The sequence below is a fragment of the Schistocerca gregaria genome, chromosome 5, assembly GCF_023897955.1.
Source record: "Schistocerca gregaria isolate iqSchGreg1 chromosome 5, iqSchGreg1.2, whole genome shotgun sequence".
Taxonomy (NCBI): domain Eukaryota; kingdom Metazoa; phylum Arthropoda; class Insecta; order Orthoptera; family Acrididae; genus Schistocerca; species Schistocerca gregaria.
Window position 1 is genome coordinate 525,171,023 of NC_064924.1, and position 12,002 is coordinate 525,183,024.

At 43.7% G+C, this 12,002-nt stretch overlaps 1 protein-coding gene across 2 annotated transcripts in view; it reads right to left on the reverse strand.

Annotated features, from left to right (window-relative positions):
- LOC126272286 (very long-chain-fatty-acid--CoA ligase bubblegum) overlaps positions 1–12,002 on the reverse strand; it is a 174,211-nt gene that overhangs the window by 112,719 nt on the left and 49,490 nt on the right. Inside the window, exon 1 of one of the 2 annotated variants that reach the window (XM_049975043.1) lies at positions 5,002–5,061. The exons of the other annotated variant lie outside the window; for it this stretch is intronic. The gene's annotated coding sequence lies outside the window, so the exon portion shown is untranslated. Of the gene's footprint in view, positions 1–5,001; positions 5,062–12,002 lie in introns of those variants that run through there. 2 annotated transcript variants of the gene reach the window in all.

Consider the following 12,002-nt stretch of genomic DNA (forward strand, 5'->3'; position numbering starts at 1 on the left):
ATGTCTTAGAGTGGTATTTGCAAACGCAAGGTAGCTGTGCGAGACAGACGCTGCTTTCTCTTCTCTGCCAGTTACCTGAATTGTTGTTCTCTTAGCAACCCCTGTGACACTTTGGATCGTCCACAGCCCCATACAGCTGAATTTTTAAAACTCAGTTGTAAGATATCTTTTGATGATTTTTTCGCATATATAATTAATACCTATATGACTGAATATTCACCAAACAAAGGTTCTCGCCCAGAAAGCGGTGGCTGTCTCTAATACCCAAGGCAATGAGATACTGATCTGCTGCTCTGTATATTCATCAATTGTCTCATTGCAGGTTGATATGCTATGGTCATAAGCCATATTTTGAAATCGAGTTTCTTTAGGGCTTAGTTCCAGATTTACGTTCGTCTCGGTTACATGACTGTATAAACATTTTCGTAATATTCATCGGTATACAAAGCACAATCTTAAATATATCATTCACGTATCATTTACTACTGTCCAGGTAGGTTAGAACTGCAGCCTTCTACACAAGCTAAGTATACCTATGACACAAGAGATATTCAACTAAAGGTGCTTGTACCAACTCAACATTGTCGCTAACAGTTTTTCTGTCTCTGTCTTTTTTGAGCCGACGGCCGACAATACGCGTAGGTGGAGACGAAGGAATCGTTGTTACGAGTGATTTGTTGAATCTGTACTAAGGGGAACGAAGTGTACACAGTCATTGAAACAACCTCATTGGCTTGTGGGAGCTGTACCCCTTCGGACGAGATGAGGGACCAGTTGGAGGTGTTAGCCTGCTTCCTCTGCACACAGCACACGGCTCTCAGGCATTGCTGCCAAGTGCCCGCCGCATCGTACGCGACCTCGTAGGTCACGGTCTCTCGGCGCGAGGCGCCTCTGCAACGGCGCACTACACAAGCAGTCCTCGTGTTGAGCAGCGTGTTTGCATCTTTTAGCACAGTGGGTTTTTTTTTGGTGACATTGTGGGGCGGCACCTCGAACCGCATATGTACCGGTCTTACGAATTGGTAACCTAGGATATTACGAGCTTCCAATACACTAGCTACAGTAGCGACGCGATAAACCGCCTACCGGCCACAAAGTGCTGACCGTTGAAAGGCGGCATCAGTAGGAAAACTTCGAGTCGACTGGTTTCCGTTTCAGATTGCTGCCACTCACAGCAGCTCCGAAGTTATGACACTTTCGTTGCGTGACAAAATGATGTGTTGTCTGTGTGAATGTATGGTTAATTTATTATTAACTGTAATTGCACTATATTTTAATTTATGCAATATGGAACACTGTCACAGAAGTTTACTAATGTCTTACCGTCATTTTAACTGCTCATTGCGTTGCATTACCACTGCCTTTATTTCACTTCATATTCCTTGCTGCAGATGTATACCGCATGCAAAGATGACTGTCTGTATAATGCACATTCACGAATCCATGTTACTTCCATTTGATGTTCGTATCATAGCAGCTGATCGGTACGAGTCGCGCACCCTTGTCAGTTCCCAGTACGGGAAGATAAACAGTAAAAAATTCCCCCAATCACATCGTATAACCCTGTAGTGGCCGCGCTTCTTGCCCCTCTACCCCAGAGCTAAGCGGCCAACTTTACACACCTCACGGCCGAACTCATCAACATCAGTTAATACATGAAACGTACTTGTAGTTGCGAATATGAATTACCATCAGCTGTATAATGGAATGGCGACAAAGAAAATTTGTGTCGGCCAGATCCAAACGTCCATTTGTCGTCAACTACGCGTCTCCAACCTGTACTAGTACATCCGTTATGTCCACTCCAGTGCAGGGAGACATTTTACTTCCAAGTCAAATGCTGCTTCCCACGCCCCGGTTCCCGGGTTCGATTCCTGCGGGGTCAGGGATTTCCTCTGCCTCGTGATGACTGGGTGTTGTGTGATCTCCTTAGGTTAGTTAGGATTAAGTAGTTCTAAGTTCTAGGGGACTGATGACCATAGATGTTAAGTCCCATAGTGCTCAGAGCCATTTGCTGGTGTTGGAGAATAAATACGATATTACAGTGCCCTAAAGTCGAAAGATCCTTCCGATATGCATGCATATCCGAAGGAACTTTGTATGCCCGCCGCTGTGATCGATCAGTTCTAGGCGCTACAGTCTGGAACCGCGCGATCGCTATGGTCGCAGGTTCGAATCCTGCCTGGGGCGTGGATGTGTGTGATGTCCTTAGGTTAGTTAGGTTTAAGTAGTTACAAGTTCTAGGGGACTGATGACCTCAGATGTTAAGTCCCATAGTGCTCAGAGCCATCTGAACCATTTTTTGAACTTTGTATCGTAATTCGAAATAATATAGGCACTGCAATATCGTAAATGTCAATTAAATTTAAGCACATTAGTATCTTTGTATACTCAATTTGTTACTGAACAGGAAAATTACACTCCTAAGAAGCTGGTAATATTATATGACGTTTTTGAATTTGGCTATGTTTTTAGAAAATACCACTGAGAACCGCGGGCCTCATGAATACTTGATTAGTCGCATGGGGATTCAGTTTGACGAGCATCGTTCGGAAGCTGCATGCCAAGTAAGGCATAGTCCAGACAGTAATTAATAAAACAGTTGTCTCTGTAGCCGGCCGGTGTGGCTGAGCGGTTCTAGGCGCTTAAGTCTGGAACCGTGCGCCCGCTACGGTCGCACGTTCGAATCCTGCCTCGGGCATGGATGAGTGCGATGTCCTTAGGTTAGTAGGGTTTAAGTAGTTCAAGTTCTAGGGGACTGATGACCTCAGATGTTAAGTCCCACAGCGCTCAGAGGCAATTGTCTTTGTCAGTGGCACAATCTTTAAAACACACTGATCGCCATAAAATGATGCACCGAGAAGGACAAGGTGGAGTGCGATCATTGTTGGCAGGCAGCTAGATGATACCAACAATACGAAATGAATACACTTTCAGGTTTGAAGAAGTAACGTTTATTGCACTACATGACCTCAAAACGCTCATGTTACTATACCCCCATGCTTCTGAATACAAGCTTTAAGAAGTCGCGGCAAGGCATTATACTGGTTACGGATGTAATCCTGAGATACTCCAACCCATACTGCTTGCATCTGAGAGCGCAGCTCCCGCAGATTGGTGGATGGAGATCGAATCCAGATTTCAATCAGGTGACGCGACTAGCAGTGCCAGCGTATCCACAGTTGCAAAGCACGCTCGACCGTTGTCCAGTTGAAATAGGCCACAGGCTTGGGTCTTCGGTTTCAGGATCTCCTCCAAGTACCGAGCGGCCATCACAGAGCCCGTTAAAAACTGTCAGAGTGCTCCATCGGACACCGCTGCCCACGCCACCAGACCAGTCTGGCGTGACGCCTGATGGGAGGGAGACCACAAATCGCTTTTCGTGGCACTCTGCACTGCGCATCCAGATACGGACCTGATGGCCGTCGCCTACAAGACAGAAATGGGACGCATTATAAAAGATGTCCGTCATCAGGCGACGTTGCGTAGGTACGAGTGGCAGGCCTCGTAACGGTTGGCGTGTGTCGAACCCTCTGTCGTGCAGCGGCCTGTCAATTGTACTAGCACTTAACGGGATATTGCATAGAAGGCAGGATAGCCTGCTGAATTGCCCCTCTTGTTGTTGTTGGATCTATTCGCTCGTAGAGGACATTCCATCGGTTCTTCCCCCTTGTTATGCGTATCAGACGTCCGGATCCTACATGTCTTTCATGCGTGCTTTTCTGCATCCATTGTCTCCAGCAACGGGCAGTTGTGTGGTGCACAATATAATGACAGGAACATTTAGCCTTTCGCAGTCTCACGATACTGCCCCTTTCGAGCTGGTCTAATGGAGCACCCTGCTGTTGAGGGTGTCGCCTAGGCACAGCGCTAGGTTAGTTGATGCTCTAATGACACTATCCGCTGTCGGACAGTGTATTTTCTACAGTTCATGTAGAAAAACGCTGTGTTGACTATTTCGGCTAGTCTGCGTTTTTCTCTCTGCACCAGCAGACACTTCTTGCCTGTATGCTTTGAGCTGCAACAAACACGATAAAAAATTATCTATTGGGGAGAGATCCGGAACAGCAATCCGGTCTTACAAGAACATCTCTGCGACAGATCAGATGCTCAAGAAAGGTTTCGTTGAAACATTGTATCATTGGCATCGAGGAGTGTGCAGGAGTTCCAAGCTAGTGCCAGTAAATTCCGATTCATATTGCCAAATGATTATCCTCCAAGAAATCCAGCAACTGATTCAGACGTAACTTCAGATATCGTGCGTCGTTATGGTTGGTTACCTACAATAACTAGACCAGTCATTTCCTTATCAATGATAGCGCACCGCTCAGCTTTCATCTAACAGACAAATTCTACGCAACTCTTCCCTGCTGCTGTCTATGGACCTTCCCAGTTTTGTTAGTCATTCTGGTTTCAGGACGATCTTAAACACTCGAACGAACTAAAGCATACCTCAGCTGAGAATTCTGTAAGCAACATTCTTTGCAGGAAAGACACCGTTCCTATTGCTTCTTCCAATCCGGAGAAGTCCGTTATAAATATTTCACCTAATTTCTTCATATTAAATAGTCGGTAAATAGAGGTGTCTAGCGATGTTGTCGGGTTCAAATTTTGTTTCTGGTTTCATAATAAAGCAACCTTGCACGCTTTCCTGGATCATGTTTCCTTTCTATTTTTAATATCTCATCTTTTCTTTCAATTATCATCATTTGTCTTTACATACAGTACATTATATTAACAGAATACGAAAATTAGTTATTACTCTTTCCTAAGTTGATAAAATCAAGGAATGTGACAAGACTTTTCCTCAGTTAGTATGTTCGTTGAGTAAGAAATTAACGTCTGAAACGGGAGCAAATGAAATGGTTCAAATGGCTCTGAGCACTATGGGACTTAACATCTATGGTCATCAGTCCCCTAGAACTTAGAACTACTTAAACCTAACTAACCTAAGGACATCACACAACACCCAATCATCACGAGGCAGAGAAAATCCCTCACCTTGCCGGGAATCGAAACCGGGAAACCGGGCGCGGGAAGCGAGAACGCTACCGCACGGCCACGAGCTGCAGACAAACGGGAGCAGAAAGGGAATTAAAATAGATTGAGACCATTTCGTATCATTTGCCTATAATAGTATCTTAGATTTAGGAAAGAGTGTGTGTACAGTGCTGAAAGTACGGAAGTTGCAATCAAAGAGAAGAAACTGAAGGTAAAGACTGATAAAAGAGCTCTGTTGCTAGTAGGTACAGCTGGTCGCAAAATCACTACATGCGTCACATGTGAAGCATCCAGTATTGAACAAGTGAGACATTTCTGAAGAAAACAGGTGTGCTGCAAAAATTATAAAGCTGATACCTCTTCTTAAACTTGTGTTCTAGGACAAGAGATGTCTTTTAATGACAAAATCTATGAATAGGAAATGAAAGACAATCCGCAGGATATTTTGTCTGAAGTGTGCTCTTCTCTGGAAGTGAAAATTGGACAGCGACGACAATGATAACACGTTACAAGCGACGGAAATGTGGATGTGGAGATGGGTTATAAAAAAAACTAGATCCACAGGAGAAGAGAAACCAGGAAGAAACGACCGTAGAGAAGCGCAATTACTCGAGTAAGTGGGGAGCGAAAGATAAAACGTATCGATGACAGTCATCAGGTAGCAAGGGCCGACATATAACCAGCAAATGATTTTTCGAAGATCTGAGGACCACACTGGGATAAAAAAACTGTCAATTAATGAGAGGCGCGATACAAGGACCCAGTACAAAATGTGCTGTACTAGATTGGAGCAGGCGAGGAAAGCTTTCTGTGAAAATTGAAAGATACAATTTACATAAAACTGAGGAGGAAAATTCGGAAAGTATATCATAAGATAGTGAAATTTGGACAGTGGAAAAACTAGTGGAGAAGAAAATGAAATCAATTATAGCGTGATACTAAAGCTGTATGTTAGCTGGACAGATAAAGTGCGGAACAGAGGTTGTTCAGAAAGATCAGCGAATTATTAAATGTAGACCCTTTGATAACCATTACCAGAAGAATGAACACATTGGTGGTTTGCTAATAAGGCATCCAGACACAGATAACTCGACACTGAAAACAACAACTCATGAGAAAATCTTTATTGAGTTTGGGGATATTTCTCGAATACTTCCGATTTCGGCTCCATACGCAGAGCATAAAATTGTGTTATTTCACCCCAACAATGCGCTATGTTGTGTTCAGACTACGGGTCCGGTTTCCTAAAGCCAAGTCAAAGGTAAAATTGTGCTACACCTAACAGTTCTATTATTTTAAGAACAGCAACTAGCTGACAGAGGTGACGCACCTAAGTACAGACGCAACATAAACGACAGCAGGTCTGCTTTTGTGACAGTAACGCGGCGTCAGTGTGGTTCCAGTCCAGAGCGCTTTTGTGAATGAAGGTTACGCAGTCTACGGCAGTAACACTAAAATGACTGAGGCGTACTTGGTTCCGAGCTCAAGTAATTTACATCGCACTCTTGTACTTTTTTTTCCAAGTGTGGCGCCTTCTGCACGGAGATAATGGGCGCAGAGGTCAGCAAAAATCTGTGCAGTGGCTGATACTTGGACTTGAAACGGGGCTACGCGATTACGCCAGTTCAGCAATCTTATGTAATGGTGTTTAAAGTTGGATTGCGTGTTGCGCAACGCTATCGGACGATCCATACTGGCCATGGCGGACGCTCGTCTGACTTGAATCACCTCTCTGCGCAGTATGATTTGTGTCTTTATAACAGCGGGAGAGTAAGGTGTAAAGCAGCTCACAGTCGGTAGCGCTAACGAAAAATTCTACTGCGCTGTTTAGGCTACACTGTCCGTCAAAGAAGTTCTGAGACTGATTTTATTCCTGGCGTACAAGCGACGTCAGCGCTGTTCCTATGGTGGCATCTTGAACTAACAGCCGGGAACAACAGATGTGCTTGTGAGCAGCCAATGTTAAGTCGTGGACATGTGGCCGTAGTGTGTAATTGCTGTGTCACAGCTCTAAATCAAGTGTTCAAGACAATTTCCAGAATGAAGAAGAGAAAAGTGTGCGCAACGTTTGCCCCACACACGTTGACTCCCTAACGACAACAACGACGTGTGGACACCGGCTCCAGCTTGACTGAAGTGCGAAACGCAGGCAGTTCTTTCCTCAGAAAAATCATCGCAGGCGTCGAGACTTGGTATCACCTACACGAACCTACCAAAAAACGACACAGTGCGGAAATACCTGAAACGTCAGCCCTTTGTCGATATACTGATAAACGCACTGGACACCAGTTCAGGAGGTCGACGGTTTAAATCAGCGTTTGGCCATCCAGATACATTGTAGATTTTCCGATATTTCCTTAAATCATTCCAGGTAAATGCCCAGATGGTTCCTTCGAAAGGGCGCGGCCGATTTCCTTCCCCATCCTTCCCTAATTCAAACTTCTTAACCACTTCTAATAACCTAGTCGTCGACGGGATGTTAACCCCTAACTTTTGTTTTCTGCTACCTGGACAGCCGTTTCTATTGTGTAGTGCGCGTCTGTTTTCCAATTTAGGTGAGTGCTAAAACTGATTAACCTTATCCATTACGGGTGTTTCAGAACCCGTGGCTGTTTATTTAATGTAAATACATAAAACTGCAAACAGTCACTTTTTTGAAATAGTTATTTATTATTCCATGACCTGGCTTTCGAACGTTTTCAGGCTCATCTTCAGATGGTTTTGCTGGAAGTTATACATCTGTCTGAAGCTTAACGCTGGGTGCTGACTCTGTGACAAGAAACATGTTCCACATTTATGTCACAGAGCTTGAAATAGATATGGAACTTCTAGAAAACCATCTGAAGATGAACCTGAAAATATTCGAAAATCGGTTCATGGAATAATAAATAACTATTTCAAAAAAGTGACTGGTTGCAGTTTTATGTATTTACAGTGCTAAAAGTATCTAACCGATAGCATACGTCAAGAAATCCACGTCCGAGATAGTCGCAAGATCGTCTTGAGACTGCGGTTTAGCCCTTCCGGTCGCCACCAAGCTATTCCGAGCTTATGCTCCATCTGTAATGACCTTAGTGTCGACGGGACGTTAATCCGTAATCTTCTTCGATATAACATTCAAGACAATGCGACGAGCGAGATACACATCATCCCAAAATAAGGACTTTTCTCACACTTTCATATGTTGTATGAACCTTCTGTGCGTTGTACTAAAGTGGAGGGAGACTATGTACAACACCCGAAGCACTGAAACCACCATATTAGTTTTTTCTGTTTTTTTATTTATCCAGTTTCAAAACTTTCTGGACGGTCGGGGTAGTAGCGGACTCCGTGTAACTTCTATTTATTAAATGCAGTAAGAGTACAATTTCTTAAAATTGCGGAGTGTGGCTAAGTGAACACTGTGTTTAAACTTATTAACAACTAATGCGAGCCTTTCATTAACTATGCACTGGGAGCTGGTGGAAAAGCCACTTGGCACCTGTTTAGCCCCGAGGCGCAATCCAATTCGTTCTTCGTTCCTGAATCCAACTTGCCGGCCTTTGTGGCCGAGTGGTTCTAGGCGCTTCAGTCTGGATCCGCGCGACCCCTACGGTCGCAGGATCGAATCCTGCCTCGGGCATGGATGTGTGTGATGTCCTTAGGTTAGTTAGGTTTAAGTAGTTCTAAGTTCTAGGTGACTGATGACCTCAGTCCCTTGGTGCTCAGAGCCATTTGAACCAATTGAATCCGACTTAATCAATAAAATCCCTTTCTATACCAATTCTAGACACAATAGATACAAACTGCTTAAGATATCTCTCAATTTTTAGTTCGTCATACAGTAATCTTAGATTTACGTTCACGGGAGCTCGATTCTATAAGTTTAGTTAACCATTTATGTACCATGTCTTACAAATGTGATAACCATTATTATAATTATTATTGAAAATAATTCTCGCACCTGCAACCTCAAACACTATTACAGGACAGAGGGAATAATAATCAAGTAGTCAAGTCTTTTAAAATCATCACCACCATCGTCATAGTTAGGCAGGTTCGTTCTTATAGAGGTAACCAGCCCTACCGTTATCCTTCAGACTGCCAGCGTAGCGTACGCTTTTCAAACTCAACTTCAAAGACGCTCTCGTGCATATCTTCTAGCTTGGAACAAAACATTCATCATATTATCCTCTCCCGCAGAATCTGTAACAGCACCACACATCAAAAACCATTGCCGGCTTCGGTGGCCGAGCGGTTCTAGGCGCTTCAGTCCGGAACCGCGCTACTGCTACAGTCGCAGGTTCGAATCCTGCCTCGGGCACGGATGTGTGTGATGTCCTTAGGTTAGTTAGGTTTAAGAAATTCTAAGTTCTAGGGAACTGATGACCTGAGATGTTAAGTCCCATAGTGCTCAGAGCCATTTGAATCAGAAACCATTATTCGTCACGAAAGTAGGAGAGAAACGATGGCACATTTAGGCTTTGAGTTAGGCCAGTGGGAGTTTCTGGATAGTTCAGTCCATGAAAAACAATGATTCGGATTGTAGGTCTAGATCAGCATATAATGTGTAGTGTTGTTCCAGTTCCTTAATATTAATTACGACGGTTTTCCTTAACAATTGTACCAGTAGCAAAGTTGTGTTCACTGTCTAAGATACGTAGGGCAAACAGCAAATAGGCAATTAATATACGGAAAAATAGGTACAAGACGAAATTTTGTACAAATATGGCAGCTGTCAGACAGTTGTCCGCAGCTCGTGGTCGTGCGGAAGCGTTCTCGCTCCCCACTTCCGGGTTCGATTCCCGGCGGGGTCAGGGATTTTCTCTGCCTCGTGATGACTGGGTGTTGTGACTGATGACCATAGATGTTAAGTCCCATAGTGTTGTTTGGGTTACAGACAATGGAGGGAAAAGAGTATTCAAGAGACGTAAACTGAATTTCGGGCAGTGATAAAAGGAGTAGTGGATTTAGAAATACTGTTATTTAAAATGTAGGGTACTTTGATATGACACGTCCTGAAACATCAAGAAATTTGGTAATGAAAGGAAATGTGGTGGGTAAAAATTGTAGTGAGAAATCAAAGGCTGACTGCAATAAACTGGCTCGAACGAACTTAAGTTACAGAAGTTATGCAGAGATGAAGAGACTTGCAGAGGACAGATTAACGTGGAGAGCTGCATCAGATCAGTCTCTGAACTGAATATGACTACGTTACAAGACGTCAAATTCAGCATAACACAGGAAACTGTTATGGTAACAGTTATGGTAGCAAATCTACCAGAATTAAAAATTGTGATAGAAATGAGTACAACGTTAATTACATTTTTTTCAAGAATGCATAAACACATCCAAGACCATCGCTACGGCAAATGAAGAATACGAGTGGTCAGTCAACGAAATAAGATACAGAATACGCGGAATCGTCAACTTGGCCGACAGAAACTGTTGTGAATGTTGCGTCCGCGCGGTGACGGCCTAATTTCAGTAGATAACGGTCAGTGGTACCCGAAACGACACAGAATAGGACTGTTGATATTTTTAATAATATCGTGATTCTGATATATCGATATTTAAAGAATATGGTTATCGCCCTTCGATAAATCAAAGAAACTTACCGATGTGGTTTCAGATAGGTCCGTCGTCCGGTTTCGTCACATATCGGGTTTGAGTGGAACACTTCGTGTCGACTTCCATGTTTTTTCGAAAAATTGTTCAAATGGCTCTGAGCACTATAGGACTTAACATCTGAGGTCATCAGTCCACTAGAACTTAGAACTACTTAAACTTAACTAACGTAAGGACATCACACACATCCATGCCCGAGGCAGGATTCGAACCTGCGACCGTAGCAGTCACGCGGTTCCGGACTGAAGCGCCTAGAACCACACGGCCACCATGGCCGGCCATGTTTTTTCGACTCCGTGTCGACCTAGCAGTAAATTGCGTGGTGAAGTTAGATGTTGCAGTTTCTGTTGGTAGCACCGAGAGGCGGTTACGTCAGCATTTCCCCTCACAGGTCTCCGCCCATCGCAAAGACCAATCCTGTCGTTTAGATTTTTGTTCATTAGTTTCAGCACGTGTTTTTGAAGAATGCCGATGAGAAGAACTAGCACGTTAGTTGAGTTAAAAATTGTTTTTAACGTAACTGGTGTGCTGTTTCTCCACGTCTCAGTTGTGCGACTGGATTCGTGATTTCCTGCCAGGAAGGTCGCTGTTCGTAGTAATAGACGGAAAATCATCGAGTAAAACTGAAGTGATATCAGGTGTTCCCCAGGGAAGCGTCCTGGCCCTCTACTGTTCCTGATCTATATAAATGACCTGGGTGACAATCTGAGCAGTTCTCTTAGATTGTTCGCAGATGATGCTGTAATTTACCGTCTAGTAAGGTCATCCGAAGACCAGTATCAGTTGCAAAGCGATTTAGAAAAGATTGCTGTATGGTGTGTCAGGTGGCAGTTGACGCTAAATAACGAAAAATGTGAGATGATCCACATGAGTTCCAAAAGAAATCCGTTGGAATTCGATTACTCGATAAATAGTACAATTCTCAAGGCCGTCAATTCAACTAAGTACCTGGGTGTTAAAATTACGAACAACTTCAGTTGGAAGGATCACATAGATAATATTGTCGGGAAGGCGAGGCAAAGGTTGCGTTTCATTGGCAGGACACTTAGAAGATGCAACAAGTCCACTAAAGAGACAGCTTACGCTACACTCGTTCGTCCTCTGTTAGAATATTGCTGCGCGGTGTGGGATCCTTACCAGGTGGGATTGACGGAGGACATCGGAAGGGTGCAAAAAAGGGCAGCTCGTTTTGTATTATCACGTTATAGGGCAGAGAGTGTGGCAGATATGATACACGAGTTGGGATGGAAGTCATTACAGCATAGACGTTTTTCGTCGCGGCGAGACCTTTTTACGAAATTTCAGTTACCAACTCTCCCTTCCGAATGCGAAAATATTTTGTTGAGCCCAACCTACATAGGTAGGAATGATCATCAAAATAAAATAAGAGAAAT